Genomic DNA, 12,500 nt, shown 5'->3' on the forward strand with positions numbered 1-12,500 from the left:
TGAACCACCAACCTTTCGGTTAACAGCCGAACGCGCTAACCGATTGCGCCACAGAGACAACCACACATTGTGCCGCTGGCCAAATCCTCAGTCAGGTCAACTATATTCTCTCAGGTGACTACCTAAACAATAATATCAAAAAAAGGAAAAGAAGAGATAAACTAGAACACAACAGCGTGACTCAAAAGAGTACCCAACTGCCCACGGAGAGTGGCTCCCTGTTAGCGGCTTAGTAACAGTCAGAGGCTTCCTCAGCTTTGCCTCACCAGCACCTTGTAAGCTATCCCAATGCAGCAGAGTGGCGCAGCGGAAGCGTGCTGGGCCCATAACCCAGAGGTCGATGGATCGAAACCATCCTCTGCTAGGAAGCTTGGTTTTTGCAGTCCCTACCACATCAACATCTTCCTGGACAGCCCAATTTGAGAAATCGCTTTGTTTCTTAAAAAATGTCCTCTTCTCTGTCAATGCAGACATACATGCCTAAATACAGAAGATCATAGAATGGTAGAGTTGGAAGGGTCATCGGGTCCAAGCACCTGCTCAGTGCAGGATTACCTAAATCATTCCAGACAGATCTTTGTCCAGCCTTTGTTTGAACACTTCCATGGAAGGAGAACTCATCACCACCCGTGGTAACCTGTACCACTCATTGATCACTCTCACCGTCAGAAAGTTTTTTCTAATATGCCATTTAGAAAAGGGCTCTTCCCTTTGCACTGCAGATCAAAACTGAATGCTAAATCAGTCGCCTTAAAAAGCTTCAAGGCAGGGCTACGATAACAAATGAAGTCCTAGGCAGGTTTTTTGCCTAAGAGCACACAACAAGCTACCACAGTGCGCTAGAAAGTACGACTCTGGTGGGACTCGAACCCACAACCTTTGAATCACTTTCACTCTAGAAGTCCAATGCGCTATCCATTGCGCCACAGAGCCACTCTTAAGCCTTCCGCATAGTCAATTTTTGGCTGTGAAAAGGCCAGTGCATCTCACTTTTGTGACATCTATACTTAAAAAAAAAAAAAAAAAAAAAAGCCCTCAACTTTGGAAACTCTTGAATGCTGGGAATGTGCTAAAATTGCTGATCAGAGTAGACAGGTGGAAGCAGCAGGCAAGGGGGATTAGCTCACATGGTAGAGCGCTCGCTTCGCATGCGAGAGGTAGCGGGATCGATGCCTGCATCCTCCAACATCTTTACTTGCCAGCGCTTTGAAACTCTAGCATGATGGCCTTTTTATCTTTGGCGCTCAAAGAACTGGCCTTCGATAGCTCAGCTGGTAGAGCGGAGGACTGTAGAAGCAAATTAGCAATCCTTAGGTCGCTGGTTCAATTCCGGCTCGAAGGACCTTTTTGGCTAGCATTACCATTTTGAAGCTTTTAAACGGCTCAGACACACTGACAGCCACGTCTTTACGTGTAACATACGGCGCAAACAAAAGGCAAGCCCGTCCCTGGGTGGGCTTGAACCACCAACCTTTCGGTTAACAGCCGAACGCGCTAACCGATTGCGCCACAGAGACAACCACACATTGTGCCGCTGGCCAAATCCTCAGTCAGGTCAACTATATTCTCTCAGGTGACTACCTAAACAATAATATCAAAAAAAGGAAAAGAAGAGATAAACTAGAACACAACAGCGTGACTCAAAAGAGTACCCAACTGCCCACGGAGAGTGGCTCCCTGTTAGCGGCTTAGTAACAGTCAGAGGCTTCCTCAGCTTTGCCTCACCAGCACCTTGTAAGCTATCCCAATGCAGCAGAGTGGCGCAGCGGAAGCGTGCTGGGCCCATAACCCAGAGGTCGATGGATCGAAACCATCCTCTGCTAGGAAGCTTGGTTTTTGCAGTCCCTACCACATCAACATCTTCCTGGACAGCCCAATTTGAGAAATCGCTTTGTTTCTTAAAAAATGTCCTCTTCTCTGTCAATGCAGACATACATGCCTAAATACAGAAGATCATAGAATGGTAGAGTTGGAAGGGTCATCGGGTCCAAGCACCTGCTCAGTGCAGGATTACCTAAATCATTCCAGACAGATCTTTGTCCAGCCTTTGTTTGAACACTTCCATGGAAGGAGAACTCATCACCACCCGTGGTAACCTGTACCACTCATTGATCACTCTCACCGTCAGAAAGTTTTTTCTAATATGCCATTTAGAAAAGGGCTCTTCCCTTTGCACTGCAGATCAAAACTGAATGCTAAATCAGTCGCCTTAAAAAGCTTCAAGGCAGGGCTACGATAACAAATGAAGTCCTAGGCAGGTTTTTTGCCTAAGAGCACACAACAAGCTACCACAGTGCGCTAGAAAGTACGACTCTGGTGGGACTCGAACCCACAACCTTTGAATCACTTTCACTCTAGAAGTCCAATGCGCTATCCATTGCGCCACAGAGCCACTCTTAAGCCTTCCGCATAGTCAATTTTTGGCTGTGAAAAGGCCAGTGCATCTCACTTTTGTGACATCTATACTTAAAAAAAAAAAAAAAAAAAGCCCTCAACTTTGGAAACTCTTGAATGCTGGGAATGTGCTAAAATTGCTGATCAGAGTAGACAGGTGGAAGCAGCAGGCAAGGGGGATTAGCTCACATGGTAGAGCGCTCGCTTCGCATGCGAGAGGTAGCGGGATCGATGCCTGCATCCTCCAACATCTTTACTTGCCAGCGCTTTGAAACTCTAGCATGATGGCCTTTTTATCTTTGGCGCTCAAAGAACTGGCCTTCGATAGCTCAGCTGGTAGAGCGGAGGACTGTAGAAGCAAATTAGCAATCCTTAGGTCGCTGGTTCAATTCCGGCTCGAAGGACCTTTTTGGCTAGCATTACCATTTTGAAGCTTTTAAACGGCTCAGACACACTGACAGCCACGTCTTTACGTGTAACATACGGCGCAAACAAAAGGCAAGCCCGTCCCTGGGTGGGCTTGAACCACCAACCTTTCGGTTAACAGCCGAACGCGCTAACCGATTGCGCCACAGAGACAACCACACATTGTGCCGCTGGCCAAATCCTCAGTCAGGTCAACTATATTCTCTCAGGTGACTACCTAAACAATAATATCAAAAAAAGGAAAAGAAGAGATAAACTAGAACACAACAGCGTGACTCAAAAGAGTACCCAACTGCCCACGGAGAGTGGCTCCCTGTTAGCGGCTTAGTAACAGTCAGAGGCTTCCTCAGCTTTGCCTCACCAGCACCTTGTAAGCTATCCCAATGCAGCAGAGTGGCGCAGCGGAAGCGTGCTGGGCCCATAACCCAGAGGTCGATGGATCGAAACCATCCTCTGCTAGGAAGCTTGGTTTTTGCAGTCCCTACCACATCAACATCTTCCTGGACAGCCCAATTTGAGAAATCGCTTTGTTTCTTAAAAAATGTCCTCTTCTCTGTCAATGCAGACATACATGCCTAAATACAGAAGATCATAGAATGGTAGAGTTGGAAGGGTCATCGGGTCCAAGCACCTGCTCAGTGCAGGATTACCTAAATCATTCCAGACAGATCTTTGTCCAGCCTTTGTTTGAACACTTCCATGGAAGGAGAACTCATCACCACCCGTGGTAACCTGTACCACTCATTGATCACTCTCACCGTCAGAAAGTTTTTTCTAATATGCCATTTAGAAAAGGGCTCTTCCCTTTGCACTGCAGATCAAAACTGAATGCTAAATCAGTCGCCTTAAAAAGCTTCAAGGCAGGGCTACGATAACAAATGAAGTCCTAGGCAGGTTTTTTGCCTAAGAGCACACAACAAGCTACCACAGTGCGCTAGAAATTACGACTCTGGTGGGACTCGAACCCACAACCTTTGAATCACTTTCACTCTAGAAGTCCAATGCGCTATCCATTGCGCCACAGAGCCACTCTTAAGCCTTCCGCATAGTCAATTTTTGGCTGTGAAAAGGCCAGTGCATCTCACTTTTGTGACATCTATACTTAAAAAAAAAAAAAAAAAAGCCCTCAACTTTGGAAACTCTTGAATGCTGGGAATGTGCTAAAATTGCTGATCAGAGTAGACAGGTGGAAGCAGCAGGCAAGGGGGATTAGCTCACATGGTAGAGCGCTCGCTTCGCATGCAAGAGGTAGCGGGATCGATGCCTGCATCCTCCAACATCTTTACTTGCCAGCGCTTTGAAACTCTAGCATGATGGCCTTTTTATCTTTGGCGCTCAAAGAACTGGCCTTCGATAGCTCAGCTGGTAGAGCGGAGGACTGTAGAAGCAAATTAGCAATCCTTAGGTCGCTGGTTCAATTCCGGCTCGAAGGACCTTTTTGGCTAGCATTACCATTTTGAAGCTTTTAAACGGCTCAGACACACTGACAGCCACGTCTTTACGTGTAACATACGGCGCAAACAAAAGGCAAGCCCGTCCCTGGGTGGGCTTGAACCACCAACCTTTCGGTTAACAGCCGAACGCGCTAACCGATTGCGCCACAGAGACAACCACACATTGTGCCGCTGGCCAAATCCTCAGTCAGGTCAACTATATTCTCTCAGGTGACTACCTAAACAATAATATCAAAAAAAGGAAAAGAAGAGATAAACTAGAACACAACAGCGTGACTCAAAAGAGTACCCAACTGCCCACGGAGAGTGGCTCCCTGTTAGCGGCTTAGTAACAGTCAGAGGCTTCCTCAGCTTTGCCTCACCAGCACCTTGTAAGCTATCCCAATGCAGCAGAGTGGCGCAGCGGAAGCGTGCTGGGCCCATAACCCAGAGGTCGATGGATCGAAACCATCCTCTGCTAGGAAGCTTGGTTTTTGCAGTCCCTACCACATCAACATCTTCCTGGACAGCCCAATTTGAGAAATCGCTTTGTTTCTTAAAAAATGTCCTCTTCTCTGTCAATGCAGACATACATGCCTAAATACAGAAGATCATAGAATGGTAGAGTTGGAAGGGTCATCGGGTCCAAGCACCTGCTCAGTGCAGGATTACCTAAATCATTCCAGACAGATCTTTGTCCAGCCTTTGTTTGAACACTTCCATGGAAGGAGAACTCATCACCACCCGTGGTAACCTGTACCACTCATTGATCACTCTCACCGTCAGAAAGTTTTTTCTAATATGCCATTTAGAAAAGGGCTCTTCCCTTTGCACTGCAGATCAAAACTGAATGCTAAATCAGTCGCCTTAAAAAGCTTCAAGGCAGGGCTACGATAACAAATGAAGTCCTAGGCAGGTTTTTTGCCTAAGAGCACACAACAAGCTACCACAGTGCGCTAGAAAGTACGACTCTGGTGGGACTCGAACCCACAACCTTTGAATCACTTTCACTCTAGAAGTCCAATGCGCTATCCATTGCGCCACAGAGCCACTCTTAAGCCTTCCGCATAGTCAATTTTTGGCTGTGAAAAGGCCAGTGCATCTCACTTTTGTGACATCTATACTTAAAAAAAAAAAAAAAAAAAGCCCTCAACTTTGGAAACTCTTGAATGCTGGGAATGTGCTAAAATTGCTGATCAGAGTAGACAGGTGGAAGCAGCAGGCAAGGGGGATTAGCTCACATGGTAGAGCGCTCGCTTCGCATGCGAGAGGTAGCGGGATCGATGCCTGCATCCTCCAACATCTTTACTTGCCAGCGCTTTGAAACTCTAGCATGATGGCCTTTTTATCTTTGGCGCTCAAAGAACTGGCCTTCGATAGCTCAGCTGGTAGAGCGGAGGACTGTAGAAGCAAATTAGCAATCCTTAGGTCGCTGGTTCAATTCCGGCTCGAAGGACCTTTTTGGCTAGCATTACCATTTTGAAGCTTTTAAACGGCTCAGACACACTGACAGCCACGTCTTTACGTGTAACATACGGCGCAAACAAAAGGCAAGCCCGTCCCTGGGTGGGCTTGAACCACCAACCTTTCGGTTAACAGCCGAACGCGCTAACCGATTGCGCCACAGAGACAACCACACATTGTGCCGCTGGCCAAATCCTCAGTCAGGTCAACTATATTCTCTCAGGTGACTACCTAAACAATAATATCAAAAAAAGGAAAAGAAGAGATAAACTAGAACACAACAGCGTGACTCAAAAGAGTACCCAACTGCCCACGGAGAGTGGCTCCCTGTTAGCGGCTTAGTAACAGTCAGAGGCTTCCTCAGCTTTGCCTCACCAGCACCTTGTAAGCTATCCCAATGCAGCAGAGTGGCGCAGCGGAAGCGTGCTGGGCCCATAACCCAGAGGTCGATGGATCGAAACCATCCTCTGCTAGGAAGCTTGGTTTTTGCAGTCCCTACCACATCAACATCTTCCTGGACAGCCCAATTTGAGAAATCGCTTTGTTTCTTAAAAAATGTCCTCTTCTCTGTCAATGCAGACATACATGCCTAAATACAGAAGATCATAGAATGGTAGAGTTGGAAGGGTCATCGGGTCCAAGCACCTGCTCAGTGCAGGATTACCTAAATCATTCCAGACAGATCTTTGTCCAGCCTTTGTTTGAACACTTCCATGGAAGGAGAACTCATCACCACCCGTGGTAACCTGTACCACTCATTGATCACTCTCACCGTCAGAAAGTTTTTTCTAATATGCCATTTAGAAAAGGGCTCTTCCCTTTGCACTGCAGATCAAAACTGAATGCTAAATCAGTCGCCTTAAAAAGCTTCAAGGCAGGGCTACGATAACAAATGAAGTCCTAGGCAGGTTTTTTGCCTAAGAGCACACAACAAGCTACCACAGTGCGCTAGAAAGTACGACTCTGGTGGGACTCGAACCCACAACCTTTGAATCACTTTCACTCTAGAAGTCCAATGCGCTATCCATTGCGCCACAGAGCCACTCTTAAGCCTTCCGCATAGTCAATTTTTGGCTGTGAAAAGGCCAGTGCATCTCACTTTTGTGACATCTATACTTAAAAAAAAAAAAAAAAAAAAAAGCCCTCAACTTTGGAAACTCTTGAATGCTGGGAATGTGCTAAAATTGCTGATCAGAGTAGACAGGTGGAAGCAGCAGGCAAGGGGGATTAGCTCACATGGTAGAGCGCTCGCTTCGCATGCGAGAGGTAGCGGGATCGATGCCTGCATCCTCCAACATCTTTACTTGCCAGCGCTTTGAAACTCTAGCATGATGGCCTTTTTATCTTTGGCGCTCAAAGAACTGGCCTTCGATAGCTCAGCTGGTAGAGCGGAGGACTGTAGAAGCAAATTAGCAATCCTTAGGTCGCTGGTTCAATTCCGGCTCGAAGGACCTTTTTGGCTAGCATTACCATTTTGAAGCTTTTAAACGGCTCAGACACACTGACAGCCACGTCTTTACGTGTAACATACGGCGCAAACAAAAGGCAAGCCCGTCCCTGGGTGGGCTTGAACCACCAACCTTTCGGTTAACAGCCGAACGCGCTAACCGATTGCGCCACAGAGACAACCACACATTGTGCCGCTGGCCAAATCCTCAGTCAGGTCAACTATATTCTCTCAGGTGACTACCTAAACAATAATATCAAAAAAAGGAAAAGAAGAGATAAATAGAACACAACAGCGTGACTCAAAAGAGTACCCAACTGCCCACGGAGAGTGGCTCCCTGTTAGCGGCTTAGTAACAGTCAGAGGCTTCCTCAGCTTTGCCTCACCAGCACCTTGTAAGCTATCCCAATGCAGCAGAGTGGCGCAGCGGAAGCGTGCTGGGCCCATAACCCAGAGGTCGATGGATCGAAACCATCCTCTGCTAGGAAGCTTGGTTTTTGCAGTCCCTACCACATCAACATCTTCCTGGACAGCCCAATTTGAGAAATCGCTTTGTTTCTTAAAAAATGTCCTCTTCTCTGTCAATGCAGACATACATGCCTAAATACAGAAGATCATAGAATGGTAGAGTTGGAAGGGTCATCGGGTCCAAGCACCTGCTCAGTGCAGGATTACCTAAATCATTCCAGACAGATCTTTGTCCAGCCTTTGTTTGAACACTTCCATGGAAGGAGAACTCATCACCACCCGTGGTAACCTGTACCACTCATTGATCACTCTCACCGTCAGAAAGTTTTTTTCTAATATGCCATTTAGAAAAGGGCTCTTCCCTTTGCACTGCAGATCAAAACTGAATGCTAAATCAGTCGCCTTAAAAAGCTTCAAGGCAGGGCTACGATAACAAATGAAGTCCTAGGCAGGTTTTTTGCCTAAGAGCACACAACAAGCTACCACAGTGCGCTAGAAAGTACGACTCTGGTGGGACTCGAACCCACAACCTTTGAATCACTTTCACTCTAGAAGTCCAATGCGCTATCCATTGCGCCACAGAGCCACTCTTAAGCCTTCCGCATAGTCAATTTTTGGCTGTGAAAAGGCCAGTGCATCTCACTTTTGTGACATCTATACTTAAAAAAAAAAAAAAAAAAAAAAGCCCTCAACTTTGGAAACTCTTGAATGCTGGGAATGTGCTAAAATTGCTGATCAGAGTAGACAGGTGGAAGCAGCAGGCAAGGGGGATTAGCTCACATGGTAGAGCGCTCGCTTCGCATGCGAGAGGTAGCGGGATCGATGCCTGCATCCTCCAACATCTTTACTTGCCAGCGCTTTGAAACTCTAGCATGATGGCCTTTTTATCTTTGGCGCTCAAAGAACTGGCCTTCGATAGCTCAGCTGGTAGAGCGGAGGACTGTAGAAGCAAATTAGCAATCCTTAGGTCGCTGGTTCAATTCCGGCTCGAAGGACCTTTTTGGCTAGCATTACCATTTTGAAGCTTTTAAACGGCTCAGACACACTGACAGCCACGTCTTTACGTGTAACATACGGCGCAAACAAAAGGCAAGCCCGTCCCTGGGTGGGCTTGAACCACCAACCTTTCGGTTAACAGCCGAACGCGCTAACCGATTGCGCCACAGAGACAACCACACATTGTGCCGCTGGCCAAATCCTCAGTCAGGTCAACTATATTCTCTCAGGTGACTACCTAAACAATAATATCAAAAAAAAGGAAAAGAAGAGATAAACTAGAACACAACAGCGTGACTCAAAAGAGTACCCAACTGCCCACGGAGAGTGGCTCCCTGTTAGCGGCTTAGTAACAGTCAGAGGCTTCCTCAGCTTTGCCTCACCAGCACCTTGTAAGCTATCCCAATGCAGCAGAGTGGCGCAGCGGAAGCGTGCTGGGCCCATAACCCAGAGGTCGATGGATCGAAACCATCCTCTGCTAGGAAGCTTGGTTTTTGCAGTCCCTACCACATCAACATCTTCCTGGACAGCCCAATTTGAGAAATCGCTTTGTTTCTTAAAAAATGTCCTCTTCTCTGTCAATGCAGACATACATGCCTAAATACAGAAGATCATAGAATGGTAGAGTTGGAAGGGTCATCGGGTCCAAGCACCTGCTCAGTGCAGGATTACCTAAATCATTCCAGACAGATCTTTGTCCAGCCTTTGTTTGAACACTTCCATGGAAGGAGAACTCATCACCACCCGTGGTAACCTGTACCACTCATTGATCACTCTCACCGTCAGAAAGTTTTTTCTAATATGCCATTTAGAAAAGGGCTCTTCCCTTTGCACTGCAGATCAAAACTGAATGCTAAATCAGTCGCCTTAAAAAGCTTCAAGGCAGGGCTACGATAACAAATGAAGTCCTAGGCAGGTTTTTTGCCTAAGAGCACACAACAAGCTACCACAGTGCGCTAGAAAGTACGACTCTGGTGGGACTCGAACCCACAACCTTTGAATCACTTTCACTCTAGAAGTCCAATGCGCTATCCATTGCGCCACAGAGCCACTCTTAAGCCTTCCGCATAGTCAATTTTTGGCTGTGAAAAGGCCAGTGCATCTCACTTTTGTGACATCTATACTTAAAAAAAAAAAAAAAAAAAGCCCTCAACTTTGGAAACTCTTGAATGCTGGGAATGTGCTAAAATTGCTGATCAGAGTAGACAGGTGGAAGCAGCAGGCAAGGGGGATTAGCTCACATGGTAGAGCGCTCGCTTCGCATGCGAGAGGTAGCGGGATCGATGCCTGCATCCTCCAACATCTTTACTTGCCAGCGCTTTGAAACTCTAGCATGATGGCCTTTTTATCTTTGGCGCTCAAAGAACTGGCCTTCGATAGCTCAGCTGGTAGAGCGGAGGACTGTAGAAGCAAATTAGCAATCCTTAGGTCGCTGGTTCAATTCCGGCTCGAAGGACCTTTTTGGCTAGCATTACCATTTTGAAGCTTTTAAACGGCTCAGACACACTGACAGCCACGTCTTTACGTGTAACATACGGCGCAAACAAAAGGCAAGCCCGTCCCTGGGTGGGCTTGAACCACCAACCTTTCGGTTAACAGCCGAACGCGCTAACCGATTGCGCCACAGAGACAACCACACATTGTGCCGCTGGCCAAATCCTCAGTCAGGTCAACTATATTCTCTCAGGTGACTACCTAAACAATAATATCAAAAAAAGGAAAAGAAGAGATAAACTAGAACACAACAGCGTGACTCAAAAGAGTACCCAACTGCCCACGGAGAGTGGCTCCCTGTTAGCGGCTTAGTAACAGTCAGAGGCTTCCTCAGCTTTGCCTCACCAGCACCTTGTAAGCTATCCCAATGCAGCAGAGTGGCGCAGCGGAAGCGTGCTGGGCCCATAACCCAGAGGTCGATGGATCGAAACCATCCTCTGCTAGGAAGCTTGGTTTTTGCAGTCCCTACCACATCAACATCTTCCTGGACAGCCCAATTTGAGAAATCGCTTTGTTTCTTAAAAAATGTCCTCTTCTCTGTCAATGCAGACATACATGCCTAAATACAGAAGATCATAGAATGGTAGAGTTGGAAGGGTCATCGGGTCCAAGCACCTGCTCAGTGCAGGATTACCTAAATCATTCCAGACAGATCTTTGTCCAGCCTTTGTTTGAACACTTCCATGGAAGGAGAACTCATCACCACCCGTGGTAACCTGTACCACTCATTGATCACTCTCACCGTCAGAAAGTTTTTTCTAATATGCCATTTAGAAAAGGGCTCTTCCCTTTGCACTGCAGATCAAAACTGAATGCTAAATCAGTCGCCTTAAAAAGCTTCAAGGCAGGGCTACGATAACAAATGAAGTCCTAGGCAGGTTTTTTGCCTAAGAGCACACAACAAGCTACCACAGTGCGCTAGAAAGTACGACTCTGGTGGGACTCGAACCCACAACCTTTGAATCACTTTCACTCTAGAAGTCCAATGCGCTATCCATTGCGCCACAGAGCCACTCTTAAGCCTTCCGCATAGTCAATTTTTGGCTGTGAAAAGGCCAGTGCATCTCACTTTTGTGACATCTATACTTAAAAAAAAAAAAAAAAAAAAAGCCCTCAACTTTGGAAACTCTTGAATGCTGGGAATGTGCTAAAATTGCTGATCAGAGTAGACAGGTGGAAGCAGCAGGCAAGGGGGATTAGCTCACATGGTAGAGCGCTCGCTTCGCATGCGAGAGGTAGCGGGATCGATGCCTGCATCCTCCAACATCTTTACTTGCCAGCGCTTTGAAACTCTAGCATGATGGCCTTTTTATCTTTGGCGCTCAAAGAACTGGCCTTCGATAGCTCAGCTGGTAGAGCGGAGGACTGTAGAAGCAAATTAGCAATCCTTAGGTCGCTGGTTCAATTCCGGCTCGAAGGACCTTTTTGGCTAGCATTACCATTTTGAAGCTTTTAAACGGCTCAGACACACTGACAGCCACGTCTTTACGTGTAACATACGGCGCAAACAAAAGGCAAGCCCGTCCCTGGGTGGGCTTGAACCACCAACCTTTCGGTTAACAGCCGAACGCGCTAACCGATTGCGCCACAGAGACAACCACACATTGTGCCGCTGGCCAAATCCTCAGTCAGGTCAACTATATTCTCTCAGGTGACTACCTAAACAATAATATCAAAAAAAAGGAAAAGAAGAGATAAACTAGAACACAACAGCGTGACTCAAAAGAGTACCCAACTGCCCACGGAGAGTGGCTCCCTGTTAGCGGCTTAGTAACAGTCAGAGGCTTCCTCAGCTTTGCCTCACCAGCACCTTGTAAGCTATCCCAATGCAGCAGAGTGGCGCAGCGGAAGCGTGCTGGGCCCATAACCCAGAGGTCGATGGATCGAAACCATCCTCTGCTAGGAAGCTTGGTTTTTGCAGTCCCTACCACATCAACATCTTCCTGGACAGCCCAATTTGAGAAATCGCTTTGTTTCTTAAAAAATGTCCTCTTCTCTGTCAATGCAGACATACATGCCTAAATACAGAAGATCATAGAATGGTAGAGTTGGAAGGGTCATCGGGTCCAAGCACCTGCTCAGTGCAGGATTACCTAAATCATTCCAGACAGATCTTTGTCCAGCCTTTGTTTGAACACTTCCATGGAAGGAGAACTCATCACCACCCGTGGTAACCTGTACCACTCATTGATCACTCTCACCGTCAGAAAGTTTTTTCTAATATGCCATTTAGAAAAGGGCTCTTCCCTTTGCACTGCAGATCAAAACTGAATGCTAAATCAGTCGCCTTAAAAAGCTTCAAGGCAGGGCTACGATAACAAATGAAGTCCTAGGCAGGTTTTTTGCCTAAGAGCACACAACAAGCTACCACAGTGCGC

At 46.9% G+C, this 12,500-nt stretch overlaps 17 non-coding genes across 17 annotated transcripts in view; all 17 read right to left on the bottom strand.

Annotated features, from left to right (window-relative positions):
• Positions 1 to 58, bottom strand: part of TRNAN-GUU (transfer RNA asparagine (anticodon GUU)) — a 74-nt gene extending 16 nt beyond the window's left edge. The window contains exon 1 of the tRNA in view: positions 1 to 58. This exon is cut by the window's left edge and continues 16 nt beyond it. This is a non-coding gene — a tRNA (tRNA-Asn).
• Positions 59 to 849: 791 nt separating this feature from the next.
• Positions 850 to 933, bottom strand: TRNAR-UCU (transfer RNA arginine (anticodon UCU)). The gene is given in 2 exon segments: positions 850 to 885; positions 897 to 933. It is a non-coding gene; the product is annotated as a tRNA-Arg (tRNA).
• A 510-nt stretch (positions 934 to 1,443) lies between these two features.
• TRNAN-GUU (transfer RNA asparagine (anticodon GUU)) lies at positions 1,444 to 1,517 on the bottom strand. Its single transcript has one exon. It is a non-coding gene; the product is annotated as a tRNA-Asn (tRNA).
• A 791-nt stretch (positions 1,518 to 2,308) lies between these two features.
• On the bottom strand, positions 2,309 to 2,392 carry TRNAR-UCU (transfer RNA arginine (anticodon UCU)). Its single transcript is given in 2 exon segments — positions 2,309 to 2,344; positions 2,356 to 2,392. It is a non-coding gene; the product is annotated as a tRNA-Arg (tRNA).
• A 507-nt stretch (positions 2,393 to 2,899) lies between these two features.
• TRNAN-GUU (transfer RNA asparagine (anticodon GUU)) lies at positions 2,900 to 2,973 on the bottom strand. Its single transcript has one exon. It is a non-coding gene; the product is annotated as a tRNA-Asn (tRNA).
• Positions 2,974 to 3,764: 791 nt separating this feature from the next.
• TRNAR-UCU (transfer RNA arginine (anticodon UCU)) lies at positions 3,765 to 3,848 on the bottom strand. The gene is given in 2 exon segments: positions 3,765 to 3,800; positions 3,812 to 3,848. It is a non-coding gene; the product is annotated as a tRNA-Arg (tRNA).
• Positions 3,849 to 4,354: 506 nt separating this feature from the next.
• On the bottom strand, positions 4,355 to 4,428 carry TRNAN-GUU (transfer RNA asparagine (anticodon GUU)). Its single transcript has one exon. It is a non-coding gene; the product is annotated as a tRNA-Asn (tRNA).
• Positions 4,429 to 5,219: 791 nt separating this feature from the next.
• Positions 5,220 to 5,303, bottom strand: TRNAR-UCU (transfer RNA arginine (anticodon UCU)). Its single transcript is given in 2 exon segments — positions 5,220 to 5,255; positions 5,267 to 5,303. It is a non-coding gene; the product is annotated as a tRNA-Arg (tRNA).
• Positions 5,304 to 5,810: 507 nt separating this feature from the next.
• On the bottom strand, positions 5,811 to 5,884 carry TRNAN-GUU (transfer RNA asparagine (anticodon GUU)). The gene has a single exon. It is a non-coding gene; the product is annotated as a tRNA-Asn (tRNA).
• Positions 5,885 to 6,675: 791 nt separating this feature from the next.
• TRNAR-UCU (transfer RNA arginine (anticodon UCU)) lies at positions 6,676 to 6,759 on the bottom strand. The gene is given in 2 exon segments: positions 6,676 to 6,711; positions 6,723 to 6,759. It is a non-coding gene; the product is annotated as a tRNA-Arg (tRNA).
• A 510-nt stretch (positions 6,760 to 7,269) lies between these two features.
• Positions 7,270 to 7,343, bottom strand: TRNAN-GUU (transfer RNA asparagine (anticodon GUU)). The gene has a single exon. It is a non-coding gene; the product is annotated as a tRNA-Asn (tRNA).
• A 791-nt stretch (positions 7,344 to 8,134) lies between these two features.
• Positions 8,135 to 8,218, bottom strand: TRNAR-UCU (transfer RNA arginine (anticodon UCU)). The gene is given in 2 exon segments: positions 8,135 to 8,170; positions 8,182 to 8,218. It is a non-coding gene; the product is annotated as a tRNA-Arg (tRNA).
• Positions 8,219 to 8,728: 510 nt separating this feature from the next.
• TRNAN-GUU (transfer RNA asparagine (anticodon GUU)) lies at positions 8,729 to 8,802 on the bottom strand. The gene has a single exon. It is a non-coding gene; the product is annotated as a tRNA-Asn (tRNA).
• A 792-nt stretch (positions 8,803 to 9,594) lies between these two features.
• TRNAR-UCU (transfer RNA arginine (anticodon UCU)) lies at positions 9,595 to 9,678 on the bottom strand. Its single transcript is given in 2 exon segments — positions 9,595 to 9,630; positions 9,642 to 9,678. It is a non-coding gene; the product is annotated as a tRNA-Arg (tRNA).
• A 507-nt stretch (positions 9,679 to 10,185) lies between these two features.
• Positions 10,186 to 10,259, bottom strand: TRNAN-GUU (transfer RNA asparagine (anticodon GUU)). Its single transcript has one exon. It is a non-coding gene; the product is annotated as a tRNA-Asn (tRNA).
• A 791-nt stretch (positions 10,260 to 11,050) lies between these two features.
• TRNAR-UCU (transfer RNA arginine (anticodon UCU)) lies at positions 11,051 to 11,134 on the bottom strand. The gene is given in 2 exon segments: positions 11,051 to 11,086; positions 11,098 to 11,134. It is a non-coding gene; the product is annotated as a tRNA-Arg (tRNA).
• Positions 11,135 to 11,643: 509 nt separating this feature from the next.
• TRNAN-GUU (transfer RNA asparagine (anticodon GUU)) lies at positions 11,644 to 11,717 on the bottom strand. The gene has a single exon. It is a non-coding gene; the product is annotated as a tRNA-Asn (tRNA).
• Between the last annotated feature and the right edge of the window lie 783 nt (positions 11,718 to 12,500).

The sequence above is a fragment of the Eleutherodactylus coqui genome, chromosome 1 (genome assembly GCF_035609145.1).
Source record: "Eleutherodactylus coqui strain aEleCoq1 chromosome 1, aEleCoq1.hap1, whole genome shotgun sequence".
In the NCBI taxonomy this organism is placed as follows: domain Eukaryota; kingdom Metazoa; phylum Chordata; class Amphibia; order Anura; family Eleutherodactylidae; genus Eleutherodactylus; species Eleutherodactylus coqui.